The following is a 6,113-nucleotide window of genomic DNA, read 5'->3' on the forward strand; positions in this document are numbered from 1 at the left end:
CCTAACCCAACTTAACCTAACCTAACCCAACTTAACCTAACCTAACCCAAACTTAACCTAACCTAACCCAACTTAACCTAACCTAACCCAAACTTAACCTAACCTAACCCAAACTTAACCTAACCTAACCCAACTTAACCTAACCTAACCTTACCTAACCATTACACTGTTACCTCCTATCGTCTCGTTTTATTATTGTCACTCCTGTCTTAGATGTAAATATTCTTGCTTCTCAATCCGTTCCCCCTAATCCATGCGACATCCACACCCTTGATCCTTCTCTATCAGTGCCTACGTCTCTGTTAAATACACCAGCACTGGTTTATTTATATATACTTAGCATTTTTCTATCACACGTAACTTCCCTATCCGTCCCTCCTGCCCAAATCTCATCCTTAACTTCCTCCTCAACACCTCACGTAAATATTCAAACTTCAACAGGTAAATATTTCTCTTATCCATAACCCTCAACTCCCACCCCTCCCCGTCTCGCTACGCATGTCCACCCAACATTTAGAGAGATCAGTAAAACACAAAGTAGATTATTATACTCACACATCCTTCTACAGTAGTGACTGGATACGCTGATCTCATAGGGAATAGGTTGTGAAGCCTCCCCAGTAAAGTAATATCTGAGAAATAGTTAAAATTTGTCAAGATCTTATTTCATACGGGCATTTATGACCAACACTGCAATAAAGTTTCCAACAGTTTATGTACAATGAAAATTATCAAGTTATGTAATCTAACGTCTTTATCTAATTATAGAACATTAATGTAGATATGGCTCTATTAACTTACCAGCTATTAAACCGGAAAACACGAGTTTGAACTTCGAGAGAATCACTTTTAGTAAGCATGGTTAGGTGGTCACGGTGGTGGTGTTGACATTATTTATGAAAGATGACATCAACCAAATCTATTAAATATAAAATAAACTAACGCCCTTAGCTTATTTTAAGTTCGGTTAGGTTAAGATAGTTAGGTTAAGTTACTTTCGTTTACGTAATTTTCTATAATTAATTTACTACCATAGTTATCTAGCAGCTCCAACAGTTTGTTTACATACGGCGGCGTGACGGTGACTGACGGCTTCAAGTAAGTTCAAATCTTTTCTTTTTTACTAACATCTCCACCTGTGTCTGCACTAAGAAATAACGTTTAGTAATTAATTAAACAAAAATACTACCACCCAGTTTCTGCCAATGGAGGGAATCTCACTGAATAAATAGTATCTAACGGTACAACTATTCCCTTCCTCGACTGTTTCATTCTTTTATATCGTATATTTTCTCCCACCTGAATGTTTAAACTGCTCTATTTTACCCTTGTTAGGTGGTATAATTATTTCCCGTGTCTCAACTGAAGTGTTCTCGATAAGACAAGTACAAAATTTACTTCTTTTGATTATTTTTTTTAGTGTATTTTTAAGTTTGTAGTCTTTCAATGTAAGGAAAACTAAAACAAGTCAGCCTCATCATAAAACATGGTGTATACCCTCAAATATGTAGAAAAATTGTACCTTACTGTTGGAGAGTATACAAAGATTTGATATGTATAACTGATCATCTTGGCATTTCATTTTAACAGTTTAATTTAACGAGAGCTGCACAATCCTATCCATCGTTTATATTCTAGAACCTTCAAAGAACTTAACAACTAACTGCTGCACTAAAACGTGATTGATAATTATCGGTGATAAAATGAACCAGCCTAACATTAACCTAACTTCATAACATCTATTGGTTCGGTAATTTTAGGACAACTTTCAAAAGAAGTTATCTGTTTTGTTCATTAAAATGTTGTCATTTGTGTCAGGGACTTGGGATAACTATAGAAATAATTTAGACACACTAATAATTTCGATACCTAAAATGCTGGGTTGCCCTTTGAATGTACTTTTGAGGATCATAAAATATTATACTTTTGGATATGGTGTTATCAGGAAGTGTGTTTTGCACGAGTTTTTGACCCCTGTGTTGTGTGGTTTGCTTCAGTTGAGTGTACAGTTGTTTGCTTAGGCTCACCACCCGGTTTGTTTGGTTGATAACGGTGTCTGTTGCACGGGTGAACATAATTCACGGGTTAGTGATGCCGCTGCTGCCTGTAACACGGTTGGTTATCTGTGTTTTACTGAAGCCGTTATTGGGGGGAGAAAACCGGTCGATTAATATACACAAGTTTATGGAAATCTTTTTTTTTCATATATTTAGACAAAGACATTATTTTAGTGTCAAATCGTCTTAATTCTATATAAAAAGAAGAATTATGACGTCTCTGAGGAATCTTACAGTACACCAATAATTTATACCTACTGTTCTTCATTGCTTGAAGTCTTTATTTTTAGATTTTCTTTTCCTGGTATAGACAAAATCCTGAGACCAATCAAAGGAAACCATATTTTAGATATTTTCCCCTTTACAAAAACAAGCTTATTATTATAATTATTATTATTATTATTATTATTATTATTATTATTATTATTATTATTATTATCATTATCATTATTATTATTATTATTATTATTATTATTATTACTATTATTATTATTACTATTATTATTATTATTATTATTATTATTATTATTATTATTCAGATTACTAATAATCCTAAGCCATGCTGATGCCATGCAGCAAAGAGCATGAGGCAGTAACAGTTAGACTAAACTTGGCCCTCATAATCTCAAAAATAGAATGTATATACTGTATATATTTTTGAGATTAAGTGGGCCAAGTTTAGTCTGTTACTGCCTTATGCACTTTGCTGCTTTATAAATAACTAATTATTTTTCTACATTCATTATGATTTCCGATGAAGGAACAGAATGGCATGTGTGTCTAAATGGTAGCTACTATATATTAAGTTTCATTACTCGAGTACATAGATTTAGTTTCAAGTTTCTGATACCCAAGTTCTAAGAAGCCTGAGTGGTCGCCCATGGATACAAGCACTCACTGCCTGGCCCGACTACTGTACATATTACTATTCTGGGTTGTGTGCGACCTTCAACATCCAAAGTGCACTTGTCTAAAAATGGCCATCCTTATTAATTTTCAGACGTAGGATACTGTTGAAGGATTCTGTTATCTGTTGCAATCTTAATGGCTTTGCGTAGGTACAATGTTTACATAATGTACAGTACAGTATATAAAATAACATGTTTTGGTAGGTTGAGTACAGTAAGCAGAATTAGATGGTTGGTAAGTTTAGATTAATTTAGGTTTGGTTAGGTTAGGTTAGGTTAGGTTAGGTTGAATGGTATTTTGTAAACGACGTCTTAAATAAAACGGAGGAAATATTACAATACACGAATTAATTTCAACTAAGCTGTAACAGTAAAACAAAAAGTTATCCCTATTTTGCAAAGACGTCAGTTGGTATTTGGTTGAGTAATGTATGGCAAGAGGGATGTGTGTCAAAGGAGATAAAGATTAGAAAATACATTGGGAATTGTCAGTGTGGATGGATAAACAGAGAGCTTGGGCGTCGCGTGATATTTGAGGCTTGGTGCGTTGTTGATTCTTAATAAAGGCTTAACCAGATTTGGGGACTAATGGAAGAGAAGCATCTTTGTATAGCGTTCATAGATGTAAGAATGAAGAAATACAACGAAGAGAAAATGATTTGTGTGTTTGCTCGAGTTCTCGGCCACCATGCATTAAGTTGAGATTATTATTATTATTATTATTATTATTATTATTATTATTATTATTATTATTATTATTATTATTATTATTATTTTTATTACTATTATTTTTATTATTATTATTATTATTATTATTATTATTATTATTATTATTATTATTATTATTATTTTTATTACTATTATTATTATTATTATTATTATTATTATTATTATTATTATTATTATTATTATTATATTGTGTGTAAGAATAATCAAGAAAGGAGCAAAGCTAAGACAGGACGATGTTCATCACACTTCCAGGACATGCACAGTTAAACAGGTCCCAGACGATAACAACAAGCATAACGACAGCGGCTGTCAGAACTGAGAAAAAATAAATAAAATAAAAATCATTCATGCTTAACTCAGAAATTTGATTGCTCAAATTATGTTGCAGGAAAATTAATTATCTTTTCGTCAGTCACTGCTCATGCTCGTAGTATTTCAGGCAATATTCCGCCCCTCCATAAGTTTATACCTGTTATATACGAATGAGAGGGAGTTTAATGCGCAGTGTGATTCCAAGGTCGCATGAGAAGGCAAAGTTGCAGTTTTAATATGGTCATGGGTGCTGGACGCGCCCAAGCACTGCCGCCGTTATACCAGTAGACAAGACGAAAGCGTGTCAGTAAATAGATCAGGTTAGGTTAGGTTAGGTGAAAAGAGTAACTTAGGATCTTGAAAATATATGTGGTGGGGTAGGAGGTGTGGGGGTAATAACGAAAAAGTCCCAAGGAAAGGAAAATTCTAATCAGATACGATAACTGTTGTATCTTATATTGATTTAATGTAGATAACAACAAAAGACAGATACTGTGTGACTGACCACGGACCTAAGGATAAGGTTTTTCGTTGTCTTGTTTTGACCTTTGTGTCTTCATTTTTATACTGTATATTACCTGTGGAATGGACCTTATCATTAGGCTATAACCAACAGTTGTCACCTTGAATCCTAATATTACTGCCAGAAAATGTCAACTTGAGTATTTACTGTTTAATCCACAAGTATACGTCTGATGTTAACGATGTTTCACTCAAGTTGCGGTGCTCTGGCGCGGCGTTCCTTGTAGAAATATTAGTGTTTTCGTTTCTTGAATTCGTTGAAGCACTGAAGTTGTGGATAATTGTCATCCATAAATTAAGCGAAAATTCTGAAGAAAACAATCCACCATTTACCCGGCGAGTCTAACATACCCGACACTAAATATTTATAGACATTTTAGAATACACGATAGGCTATAAGATGTAACTTATGGCAAAATTAGTGTTTGACTTTCGGTGCCTCGTGACCTGTGGGTTAGAGGTTAGGATAGGTTAGGTTAGGTTAGGTTACAGGTCAAAGATTTGTAGTCCCTTTCCAGATCTGTAAGTAAAAGACTGAAATTCATCGTCCTTGACTTAATTTCCCCATGCCTAACTTACCTACCATTGGTCAGAGTCGTCAAGTGTTTTGTCTTGTACTGAAGTCATAAGCGTTTATTTGGTTGTAATATTAAGGTCACTAGCTGCTGATGTTCTCAACTGTTGATATTGTGAATGTAAGGCAAGATTTAGTAAATAATTTAAATTGGAGGCTGGGGGTTTGATCTGTATAACCACACTGAAACTTGACCGACATTATGCTAACCTTTAGATCAGCGGTTCTTAACCGGGGGTCACGCCCCTAACCTGAGTAATTTCCAGGGGGGCGAACCCAGAGCAAAAAATAAGGAATGGCCTTAACAGGTGTGTGTATGACCTTATTTGGATTTTCGTAGGGGGGCTGGAGGGGTCCTGGTTCCCCACACATACTTCAAAATGTCGTAAATGATAACTACGTCAATCAAAATGTAAAATTCCACTAAAAGTGACTGAATTAAGGTAGTAATAATGTCGGTAAGTGTACGATAATTTGATGAAGAAACGATAATTTTGAGGCTCCAGTACGATAATTCACATTTGAAAATTTTTTAACACTGACTGCGAGTCTGCGACGATTTCAAGTGCCAGTCGCCCGCGACAACTTTCTTCCTCTCACACTCACGCATTTCTTTCTTCAATTGAACTATGATGTAGGGTAGACTTTTTATGAACGAAACAATAATGATAATTACTTAATCAATTGAAAAGAATACTGTTTCGTTTTAATAACGAGAATGAAATTTGCTTACTCAAAAATGGATTATAATCACGCGTTGTCTACTTTGAGTGATGTTTATGGCCATGTGGTGGTGGTGGTGGTGGTGTTTATGATCATGGTTTTAGAATTTTGAGATTTAGAATTTTATATGATGGAAGGAGATGAGGACCAACTGCTGTAGGGGGCACGACCCTAAAAAGGTTAAGCACCACTGCTTTAGATGTAGCGTAGTAACATTGGCTCCTACTTGAACTAAACACCGGTAGAAGGATGGACTTAAATATTTTTAGGAAGAAAATCACGGGAAAA

This window comes from Homarus americanus, unplaced genomic scaffold (assembly GCF_018991925.1).
Source record: "Homarus americanus isolate GMGI-L3 unplaced genomic scaffold, GMGI_Hamer_2.0 scaffold1024, whole genome shotgun sequence".
Taxonomy (NCBI): Eukaryota; Metazoa; Arthropoda; class Malacostraca; order Decapoda; family Nephropidae; genus Homarus; species Homarus americanus.